Source organism: Lemur catta, chromosome 22, assembly GCF_020740605.2.
Source record: "Lemur catta isolate mLemCat1 chromosome 22, mLemCat1.pri, whole genome shotgun sequence".
Classification (NCBI taxonomy): domain Eukaryota; kingdom Metazoa; phylum Chordata; class Mammalia; order Primates; family Lemuridae; genus Lemur; species Lemur catta.
Window position 1 is genome coordinate 17,247,083 of NC_059149.1, and position 12,937 is coordinate 17,260,019.

General features: G+C 32.4%; 1 protein-coding gene across 3 annotated transcripts in view; it reads right to left on the reverse strand.

The window, feature by feature from the left end:
• SGCZ (sarcoglycan zeta) overlaps positions 1-12,937 on the reverse strand; it is a 229,309-nt gene that overhangs the window by 98,350 nt on the left and 118,022 nt on the right. The window lies entirely within an intron of this gene.

Below are 12,937 nucleotides of genomic sequence, written 5' to 3' on the forward strand. Positions count from 1 at the left end.
AGCATTTACCAACTTTCTATATAACTCCACCCCTTTTCAGAAAAGATGAAGGATTTACCACAGTTGATATGTTTAATCTTCATTGTTTTCAGTTGCCTTTATAAAATGCAGTAGAAACAGCTCAACTCAGCCACATTCAAGAGAAAAACCTCAATATAGTTATTTTAATTAATATGTTGATCAATTTTAGTAGTATCAAATCTAGATATGATCTATCTAAAACTGGATCAACAGTCTATATTTAGAATACTATCTTTTCTAGATGGTGATAGGCATATTCAAAATACCTTGACATTTTTCTATAGCCAGTTATAATATTTTATAGTTATTATAACCACTTTGCATTACAAATAATTTTGGAATATGTATAATTTCTGTGAAATAGATTAAATTATTATGTCGATTGAAAACTCTACCTATATTACACAGGACATGTATTTATTTAAAAACCACTATTATACACACACAGAAACACACAGGAGCTGGTTGTTCATAGGCTAGAAATTTTGTGATGAACTCTAACTACTTGTATACAAAATCGAACGTTGCTTCAATAAACAATGTGTCAGTAGATTCACAGAAGTGTCAAACTGAAATTATTTGCTCCAAATATATATATTTTTGTTACAGCTGAATGACTCTAAAAAACTTCCAGTGAAGCATAACACATCAATGATGACATCCTGAAACACTGGTGTCTTCCTGGTTGCCAGTGAAAATAATAGATAGCCAATTACATTAAGTAACAAAATATTAAACAATATGTTATTTTTTATTCTAAAAATAAAGGAGTATGGCTTTATGTTAATTTCATTATTGACTATCTTTTCTTAGTAACTTCAAAAATGTTAGAGATTGTAAATTTTATCTTAATCACTTAAATAATAAATGGAGTTGTGTTTATCTATATAGGTTAGACAGAAATTATTCCCTTAGTTGGCCAGTTATAATTTTCATCTAAAATAAATAAACATATTTCTAAGACAGCATAAACCATTAGTATTCCAGTTCCCATTTATCATCTTCCCAATTTATTCTAAGTATTTTTCTGAAACACATAGTGAAAATGATGATTCATATATTATTAATTTGCTATATTTTTTAATAATGGTTTTACATTTGTGAAAATAGGAATAACAAAATCATCAGGTAAACTATAAATTATGTGGCAATATCATTTTCAAATGAAAATAATTAAGGTATTTCTATCCCAGAAAAAACCTAAATATATATATGTGTATATATATATATATATATATACACACACATATATATCATAGTTATATAGCTTTATATCTCATAACTATGGTAATATATCATTCTTCTTAGAATTTATTTCACTTCCTCAAAAAGTGGCCAGATTAGTTTATAAATATTCTCTATGGCTATAATTTTAAATTTTAAGGTTATTTTAACTGTGTAAAATTAAAAATAAATTATTCAATAAGTCCAGAAATAGTACATCTATTTTTACATTAACTTGGATATAATTTGGTTATATTATGGCAGTAAGACATTGACTAAAATAGAAAATAAAAAAGAATCAAGTTTCAGAGGTCAGTATATTTAGTGAAACTATCAATAAGTGATAATTAAGAGAAGATAAGACTATGGTGAATATGTAAAAATCTATAATATTCATTAAATCAAGTATTGAGGCAAGCCGCATATAATAATGCATTACAAACATATATACTAACTTAGGGTGATTTATGGTGTAAAGATTCTAGGTAAAATATATTGAACACATACCTTATTTTGACTGGTATTCATTTTAATATAATATAAAGCCAAGATGTAAATCTTCTTAGAGCAATCAATGTCAAAAACTAATAATCTACCAATCATAAAAACAACACAATCACATGAATTCAAAGAGATGAACAATTATTAGCAGGATAGATGACTTATAATTCATAGTAATGCCATATAAATTACATTTGTTTATATACATAATCCTAGCATCCAATATTTCTAATATTCATATTGCTTATTTTAAAATTGCAGGAAAGATTAAATGTCCCCAAATCAGGACTTAAAAAAAAAAACTCAATAAGTAGGTTTTCCTATCTTCAAAAATCATTAAAAATTCTTCTATAAAGTTCTTTAAATGGCCTAAAAAATTCTGCTATAAATATAGAATAATAAAACTTCAGGAATTTTATCTGATTTTAAATTAAAAAAATAAAATCTATCTCAGTAAGTTTAACAAATGTTTACTTCTTTTAAAAAAAAAGCATACATACACAATTTAATCTTTTCAGAGAAAGTGTCATTCCTAAAGTACAAAATAAAGAAGTGCTATAAAAGTATTCAGACAAGAAATAATGATAGCCTTTGTGGTAGCTTGTAAAGTGGCCACAAATTCCTCCCTTCACTGCATGCCCCTTACCCAAGTTACTACCATTACCCTATCAGGAGGCCGGGTCAAGTTTCTTCATCCCTTCAATTTGGGTTCAACCTTGTGATTTGTTTTGGCTAGTGGGACATTAGTAGACTTGCCACAAACAGATGATTAGGAAGGACTTATACAAAGGGGCTTTCTCTCTCTAGCTGCTGGGAACCATTTTGTCATCAGATGATCAAGCTTGGACTCTCCTACTGGGTGAGAGACCACATGGAGTGCCATCTCAACCACCATAACCAACCTAGACACTTATGTGAAGACATTCTAGTTTTTTAAGCTCCAGATCAGTTTGCATAAACAAGAAAAACTGCCTGATCGATCAATAAAGTTGAGAGAAATAATAAATGTATAAGGTTTTATGCTATTACGTTTTGGGCAAAAGCTATTGTTCTATTAATTAATTAACTAATTTCTGCAGCAAAATCTAGCTGAAATCAGTCTTTAGATATTGTTTTTAGGAAATTAAACTATTTTTATAAGTGTCATAACAACAAAAATTGTCTACAAAACACTCAACATGATTAAAGCAAAACATTAAGTTACATGTGATAACATTATAATATGATATACATTTATTAATTAATCAAAAATCACATTTTGTATACTTATCTTTGGAAACTATGTAGCCATCCATTAACTTCATGAATTTTGAAATAACATACATGGTTAGATGTTTGATTGAATATTTAGCCAATCATAATTATTCCAAATAAAATGTAAACCACTAGGTTTTATTAGAACCAATTTCTCTGCAAAAGTCTTTGACTAGATTGGATGCTTTCCCATGATCCCTCTTTGCTAAACTCTGGCATGGTCAGAAGTATTTTGTTTCTGCCTTCCTGATTTAGTTTATGATGATCAAAAGAGGAAACCAAGGGTGGTGCCATGGTGACTCATGACTGTAATCCTAGGACTGTGGGAGGCCAAGTCTGAAGGATTGCTTGAGCTCAGGAGTTCGAGACCAGCCTGAGCAAGAGCAAGACTCCCCCCTATCTCTACTAAAAATATAAAAATTAGCGTGGCACAGTGGCATGCCTGTAGTCCCACCTACTTGGGAGGCTGAGGCAGGAACATCGTTTGAGCCCAGGAGGGAGTTTGAGGTTGTAATCAATGAGCTAAGATGACACCACTGCATTCTACCCAGGGTGACATAGAGAGACTGCCTTAAAAAAAAAAAAAAAAAAAAAAAAGAAAAAGGAAACCAACTTGGAACTTGGCAGAAGGTGGAAGTGTAGTTAACAAGTAAAATCAAAGGATGTGCTGATGGCAAATCATTGAAAAGATCTACCTATGACATGCTGTTACATAGACACTGATTTAAAAAGAAAAAATAAGTGCTGTTGCTAATTTGCAGACATTTACATTACTTATGGAAAATTTCTCTTGTCTTGCTTCCTGATAAAGTAAAAAAATTGGTAAATTTCAGTATGAGAGCCAAAGAAACTTAGGAAAATAATGGAAGAAAAAGAAAAATATAAAAACAAATGTATTAATGAATTGCTTTTTTGCCCTCCACAAGTACTAGAGGATACAAGGCAGAATGACAAAATGCTAATTTATAATAACTTGTTTTAAAAATTCACAAATAGTACCCAGCAAGAAATGAAATAGCAGACAATCATTAATTATACGTGAAATATATTGAATGGGAATATTTGCACTAATTTGTAATTTAAGAAATAAGAAAAAGATAAACAGAGGAAATGAATTTAGCAAATATTTTATCACAAAGAATAAATGTGTCTATAATAATTATTACTGAACTGATCACTACTAGAGCATCTGTAGGAATAAAGCGGTGACTAGCAGACACATTTAAAAATATGGCATTTAATTAACTGTTCCTCTTATTGTCTCTTTCTTTATTTTCCAGTCATTCAAATTTCAAAATTAATATTTTTGTAACCTGGTTAAAGACAAGAAGCATGTAATTCAATTTCAGAGTGGTGTCAGGGTCAAAGAAACAGTTCAGCAGCACAAAGTAAATTTTAATAGTTCAAAACCTTTATTTGCATATCTGGAAATCCATGAAAATAATCTAAATTCATACTTCCTTTTCTACTCCGTTCACTTTTCGACACATACCTCCAGTGCTTCCCACCTTTTCTCTTTGTCTCTCTATTCCTTTTCTTTTTGTGAATTATGCAGGTTGATCTAATCCTTCTTTAGCAAAAAAAAAAAAAAAAAAAAGGGCCTACAACTAACAAGAAAAGAGAATATATCACAAAATTCTCTTTGTTCCTGAGGGACAGAACACTAAAACTGGAGCTTTGAACTGAGTTATAATTTTGTCCCATGACATATGCTTATTGTAACAGTTTTAAAAACACAGAAATGTCTAAATAAAAAATCTGTTCTGTCCTCATGTTTAATTTCATTATCTGATATAAATTCTATTAACAAATTGGTGATATTTTTCCATCTGTTTTTCATAGAAAAATATACAAATGTATATTCACATAGATGGAAGAATTTTTTGGTTGTTGTCCACGAAAGGGAGGGAAAGAGGAAAAGAAGATGGGCAAGACAGCAAGAATGACTCAGCAATATGGTAAAATAATTTTAAATAATAGGATGTCTAATGTTGCATTTAAATTGTTTGCATACCGCCATGTAAACACTCCATTCCTTAAAACCTTAGGTGTTTACAAAATCAAAAACCATGCATGAATGTGTGTGCCTTTTAGGAGCTTAAGTGAAGAAATCCAGGAAATAACATGGATACATATTTGGGATGCTTCCATGACCAAGGAAAGAACTTTCATGTGATGAATATAGGGGAAAGAAAAGAAGATGTGACAGGAAATTGAAGCTGGAGAAAGTCCCCTGGAAATCCACAGAAATCTTATGGGCATAATTGGATCATCACTGAATACAGAACAAGATTTGAAGCTAAATTTTTTAAGTTTCTAAAAAGCAAAATGATCAAAGGCAACATACGGGTTCATTTATAACAAAAATTTTGTATTTAGCATCTTAATAAAGTTAATAAAATCAAAACTATATCAAATATAAATTTTTATTTCTATTCTTAATCTGTAGGAATTTCAGGATCTTGATACATCTTGTAAATTTGGGATTAAGATTACTTGTTTTGTCACAAATGCGCTGATTCAAAGCAAGTTCTGGTTTACAGGAGACCACTTGTTACTTCAAAGAAGATTTCAATTGCTACAGAGATAGAAAATTAACAAGAGGAGATTATACTTTAAATCTTTCAATTATTTTATTGATTCAAACCAAAGGAAAGTCAGAGGGCAAGTATGGTAGAAGTGCATCGAAAAGCATGATGACAATAAAGGATGAGCCTTATTGTCATGATGACAATAAATGATAAATATTTACAGTGAGGAGGAAATTTATTGTGATAAAATGTGGATACAGAAGTATTTGCATAATTTGTGATCAAGTTCTATTTTTTTATAGGTCCACTGAATATACATGAGGAAAGCATACAATGAACCTAGAGAAAACAGTTGAAGCCAGTGTTTTCCAGGGCTATAATTTAAGAGTATGAAGGGTGTTGCAGACACCTGCCATTAGTGAGGGATGATCTCCCTGTCCCTGTGTCTTACATTGGTTTTGTTTTTCCTAAGATTTTATTGAAGGAACAATCCCCATCTAAAAATTATTTACAAAACATCCATCTAGCCAATAATAATATTTTAATTTGTAATAATTAAGAGGAATTGATGTTAGCATTAAGATACTGAGTGTTTTTGTCTTTAACTTATTACATGTCTTTGTACCTCACTAACATGCCATTTAATAAAATTTTTAAAATTCTATGTCTCAGAAATATTAATTAGAATGATTGTCTAACACATTAAGCCTCAATAACCCAAACTAATGTTAAAAATAAAAAGCTTTTTCAGTCAAATTTCTGTTTGATATTTTTAAAGAAATGTATTTTATTAATTTGAAATGTAATAGCCTAAAAAAGGATAAGTTGATAAAGGCACTTTAAAGTTTTAGTGCCTTGACGACGAATTCCAAATTCCTTACAATTCAAAGCCTGCATACCTGAGCCCTAAGCTGCTTTTCAAATTGATGTTTCTCTGCTTTTTCATATTCCTCTTCTTTAAATAGTTTTTGCTCACACATCTCCTAAAATACTTTTAAACCTATGTCACCTTGAATAATTTAAAGGTGATATTTCAAATATTTTTAATATCAAACTTTTAATATTTGATAAGGATAAAATGCCTGACACTGATACAACAATATTGTATGTATGTTTTAAATGTATTTTGTGGAACATTCCAATGTTATGGGGCTCTAGATTGAACTTATCCCAATGATGGGGCATGTCTGCCATATAAATTACATCATCGGTAAAACCAGCCTTACTTTTTTATCAGAAAAATGGTTGAATTTTTCAATTCAAATAAATGTCCCAATATTATCTCATGATTACTAACTGATTTTTTATTTATAATTCTGCAAAAAAGAGATATTTTTGCCATGAATGGGTGGCATGGATAAATATGTATGCTGCCTATTCAATATTTCTTAACCTGCTGCTGGTGTTTTTTTTACATTTATTTATTTAACTTTTTATTTTAGGTGCAATATATTCTCGATTTGTCCTTTTGTTTAGCCAACCCCCTCCCCCACTGTCAACTTTTTATATCCTGAGAAATGTATCATAGTATGAGTGATAAAAATTATTCCTTATTTATTTTGAAAATAAAAGATTAATAGAGATAGAGAAGTTGGAAAAGAGAAGTAACAAGCTATAGAGTCATTCTCATACAGATCAAAATTAGGCAAGAGTGCATTTGAAACTTGAAGCTTTGGAAAAGGACATCCATACCCGTGTACTCCCTGGAAAATCTTGGAATACAATTAGAGGTGTGTTTGCTTGGATTTGAGAATGTTGGCTGATAGCATTTCTCAACTCAAACCAAACTGGTCTACTCACTGCTTTCTGAACAAATCATGTCTTTTAAAAACTACTTATTTTGCTTACAAAAATCAACTGATTTTTAATTCAAATCCTTATCATTTGTCAAAGCCCAGTTTAAATTCTTTCAGATAGAGGCATACAAGACTATTCATGGACAGTAAGTTAGTGTGGAGTACCTGATTTCAAGTCAAAATATTGTCATTAACTCTGGTTTCTCTTCAGATAATATAAATCTTTCATCTTTTCAAAAATATTGTCATTAATATTGTTCCCATGCTCAGGTCTCAGGCCTGAGAAGGACAAGAAAAAAATATTAATTTATAAGCTAATAAAGCAATTTCATCAAGCACCGTCATAGTCTCATAGTCACAATGTTAGAGTAGGAGACTAAGAGACAGGGCTGAGACCAGATGCAGGGATTGAAGATCAGGTGCAGGTGTTACAATAAACAGCTCGGAAGCAGAAGCTAACCAGAGGGGCTGATAACCACAAGAAAGAATGTGCTTCCACTGGCTTGTCAGCTATCTCTGCCACCTTACATGGACTTTTGCTAGTTACGGTATCATTTACATTGCAGTTTTAAAATTTCTCTGCCTGTGAAATCACCATGACACTTCTGAAACAACCATATAAAGTATGAAAATGGGAAGGAATCCAATTCTAGGAATTAATACCCAAATTCTTAGTAAAAGCCAACCCCTTCTCCTTGAACATTCCTTCCTTTAATCAGTAAGACTACAATAGATCTGAAACCACTTCCTCCTAGTGCAGCTGCTCTTTTCCAGCCTGCCCTAAAAGTATACTTTCGCTTTCAATAAAAGCTTTCACTTGCTTGGCTTATGTGGTGTGTCATAAAATTCTTTTCCCAAAGAACACCAAGAAATTGGAAAAACCTCCAGCTCGGAGGCTGGAAACAAGAAGCAAAGTACAATATCATTTTGTAGCTCAAGTACCACTGTTCAATTCCCATTTTGTGTCATTTTTGGTGCATGCTACTGTCACAGGGATATAGGTGGTGAGTCAGTATGTCTATACCAACAGAGCCACAATAAAGCCACAAAACTCTGAAAATTCAAAGTTAGATCTTCTATTCTCTTCAAATTTTTTTTGGTAGCATGTAGTTTGACTCTTTAAAACTGTGAAAGAAGATGACTACTATTTTTAGACAATACAAGTTCATTCTAGCATCTAATTCACCAAGTGTTTATATTGGGAAAAACTGTGAGACAAAAACAAAAGATCAGGAGTAAAGACATCTCATATACATGCAAAATATTCCACTTCTCTAATGAGAGCAAAGTATCTTTTTAGAGATTTGATTTATATCCTTTGAATACACTAGTCATTCATTTAGTCAATAAAGGAAACATTCCCTGAGATGTGTGTATCTTTCTGTATGTATGTAGACTATAATAAAAAGTATAAAAATTTTCACTAGGCACTTAATATCTATAAGGCATAGCTGTATGCAGTGATCAAAACACATAAGGTTGTTGCTTATAGAATTTACATCTTTTGCACTTTGTCCTTTGTAATTCAAATAAAGTGTTTCATATTTTCCACTGCAGAATCCATTATATTTGTGACATCTGAGACAAAATAACTTGCCAAAAACTTATTGAATGTGTTATTTTAGTAGCTATTAGCTAGGGCAGTGTTTTTTTTAGACTGTTGATCAAGCACATTGCAGGGTCATGAAATCAATTTAGTGGGTTGCAATAATAATTTACACATATAATACACACACATATTGAATTAGAATATAAAATACATGGCTAGACTATATTAAATTAGAAATTTTCAGAGTGTATAAAATATGTTTCTTATTGTGGTTCATATTCGAAAAAGACTGGAAACACTGAGCTAATGTATGTATGTGTTGCTTTTTTTTTTTTTTGTGGTCCGCTCCTACAGCTTTGGAATTTTTTAGTAAATCCTTATCTTCATCATGACTTAGAGGCTCTATATAGCAACAGTCATCCCACATGCATAAAGACATGTTGAATCTGGGGTAATGAAGAAATCTACTATTTGGAGAACAATTTATTTCAGCTCTGTTATGAGAATTAACACTGATGGTGCCTATAATCCCAGATACTTGGGAGGCTGAGGCAAGCGGATTGCTTGAGACCAGGAGTTCAAGGTTGCAGTGAGCTATGATCACACTTGTGAATAGCCACTGCACTCCAGCCTGGGCAACACAGTGAAACCCCATCTCTTAAAAAAAATAACACTGATGCCTCTTTAAAATCCTATTCACCAAATAGACTTTTTTTTCCTAAGTAATAAAAAATTTTAAAGAGCCTAAGTACTTATTTAAAAACATACTCCAGAGCATGGATTTCAAGAAATGTATTTTGGAGAAAGTCCAGAGTGTTTTTCAGAACATGAATAGTAATAGAATTCTAAAGAAATCCCCTTCACCTTCTTCCTGATAAGCCTTTGCTGATTCCATTCACTGCTATAGGGATTTCACAGTGTTAAGGACACGAGGATCAAAGCCCTGACAGACCTGAATTTGCATCCGTGCCTGATGACTTTTTTCCTGTGATACTCAGGTAAGTTACAGAACTCTTTTGAGCCACATTCTTTTTATCATCTGTAAAATGTCTACTTCTTATGGGTGCTGTGAGAATTAGATGAGAATATGTGCCAGGCCCTTCACATAGCAGTTAACATGTGAAAAGTACTTAATAATTGGTAGCTGGAGCTATTCAAGATGAATTAACAGGTACCCAGAACTTAATTATGTGTGCCACTCTAGGGCAGATGACTCCTAACACTAAAATTAATCATCATATCAGATTATTTTAGGGCATTTAAAGATGTGTAATATTGACTAGTATCACAATTTCACTCTTTTCTTAATATATCCCTGTTACAGATTCTCTGCAATAGGCTGTTACACAGAAAATCTGATACTGTACAAAGCGGAACTTGAGCTGATACGTGCTTACCTTCTGTTGTTCTTGGTCTGCTATATCACTCTCTCTCATCATTCTTAGGGAAAGGTATAAGTATAGGGGTATGTCATAACTATGTGTGTGGTATGTATGTATGTTTTGGTGGAGAAAAAGATGGAAAACTACATACACATTTTTGAGTAGTTTACAAAGGCAACTAAATTGAAGATGATGAGGAAAGCTTCCCTTAGTAAGGCTTCTGTGTTGTCTGCTGAGAGACATCACCAATGAGAGACAATAGCTTAATCTCTAGAAGAAATGCATCCTAAGTAGAACTCCTTTCAGAGCCCCCTTAATTTTTTTTAAGTCCAAAGAATATTGCACCTCTACAACCAAGTTCACTTACTCTTATTATTTAGTAACATCTAATTTTCTCCCAGATTCATGAGGGCCTCTTACCATGCTATTACTGTTTTTTCTCCCACTCCCCAACAAGTTCCAATGTGCTCAAACTATCCTTAGACTTTCTTCTAAGGGTGCAGCCTGGCATTCCACCCATATAAATAGAAATATGTTATAATATGGGGGAGAAATGCACACATACACATAAATCAAAATTGTCATACACAGTAATACCTTAATTGACTCTACCTTAATTGACTCTAAAAGTGCCCTTTGAATTCAATAGATGTCCTTACCTGAGAGCTACAGGAACTTTGGAATTTTATCATCAAAAATTTGAATATATGAAAATGTGTGAAAAGATTAAAATGTATAACTGATCTTTTTAAATTAAAAATCTCATTTCTATTTTATTACTGAAATATTCCTGTTAAGTTTCTACCAAACTCACTTTATTAACGAGAAAACTAAAGCTCAGAGAAATTGTGGCTGGCCTCTTAAAAGAGAATAGACTTTACAGCAGAGAATAAACACCCGTATGTATTCATTGACAAGCAAACTGTAATGTGGGATCTGCTTGTATAATAAAATATATATATTTTCTCTTTATTTTAAATATTTATTTTTGTAGTGCGTATGTGGAGAAATTTCCCAAGGAGTAAATGAGTCTCCTACTATTTCTGTTCTCAAACTGGATTTCCTGTCTGACTACTGATGTGCCTATATGCCCATGCTTTGCCATGCTTCCTAGATACTGGGGGCAAACAATGAGAGAGGATGTAGAAAGGTGACACAACAGGGCTGGGGTGTGAAAGCGAGCATATAGTCATCAATCAATGTGATTGGTTTTGGAAATGCTCATGAACTTAAGGTAATCTTTCCCAGGGTTGAAGGTTAGGAAGCCCAATGGCTTTAATGCTATAAAGTTAGTGGACTCTGGCCAGGCGCTGTGGCTCACGCCTGTAATCCTAGCACTCTGGGAGGCCGAGGCGGGTGGATCACTCAAGGTCAGGAGTTCGAGGCCAGCCTGAGCAAGAGCGAGACCCCATCTCTACTAAAAAATAGAAAGAAATTATCTGGCCAACTAAAAATATATATAGAAAAAATTAGCCGGGCATGGTGGCACATGCCTGTATAGTCCCAGCTACTCGGGAGCTGAGGCAGTAGGATCACTGAAGCCCAGGAGTCTGAGGTTGCTGTGAGCTAGGCTGACGCCACGGCACTCACTCTAGCGGGGCAACAGAGCGAGACTCTGCCTCAAAAAAAAAAAAAAAAAAAAAAAGTTAGTGGACTCTGCGTTATGTGGTCCATAGATAGAATCTAGACATATCCCCATATCTCAGGAAAATCTAGCTTACACCTGTTGTTATACTCTCAAAAATATCCCAGATGAAAAGATAAATTCTGTGATCTGCCTGCTGGGAGAGGGCTTCATAGCCCTATAAATTATGTTCCCAGGTAGCCACTACAAATTGGTCTAAATGGCTTTAGAGACAAATCATCTTTGTTATCCCTGGACTTACCAATAAGATGCATTTTCAAAGAAATTTTGGCCTATATTACTCTCACCTTCTTCCTATGTTAAGAAATTTCTTGATTTCCCTATATAAATTTTCATTCCTTCACATATTAAACTGTTTAATAGCACCAAACAGAGGAAGATCTCAGTAAATAACCATGAAAGATGATGACTTCCAATCAAGCAAAGAAACGAATATGTGTAAGCATGCTATTTTTTTTCAGTTTTCATAAAAACAAAAGGAAGAAAAAGCAGCAAACAAACTTTCATTTTAAGTTTAATAGTTTTTTTAAAGTTTACTCATGTAAGGTCAGGTGTTCCTACATCTGTCTATAGTGTTACTTGTCTGACCAAACTCCAGAAAGTAAAGTAGTGTCAAAATAAAATTTCCAGTACCAGAGTGCAGTCAATATAGTATATTAGTGAAGCCTTGTCAGTTCCCATGTTAAAAAATAAATTTAACATTAATATAACTATACCAATTAAAAGTTTTATGAAAAAAAATCTTTTGCTTTCAATTTGATATTAAAGGAAAATAACTTTGAAGCAAATTATTCAAATTATGGCTTACTATACAACCCACTTGCTAACGTCTTATATTGGTAATATTAAAACACTGTTGTAGTCTAAAGTAGATTTTCATATGTATGAAATAAGTATAATATTTTTTCCAACTTTTATATAACAAGCTTTCCATTATTTCTACCTTAATAAATTTATGTCCACAAAACACACATATCTCAAGAGAATGTCTAATAGATATGAAAGATTCTAGTAAAATTTTGATGTACTCAAGA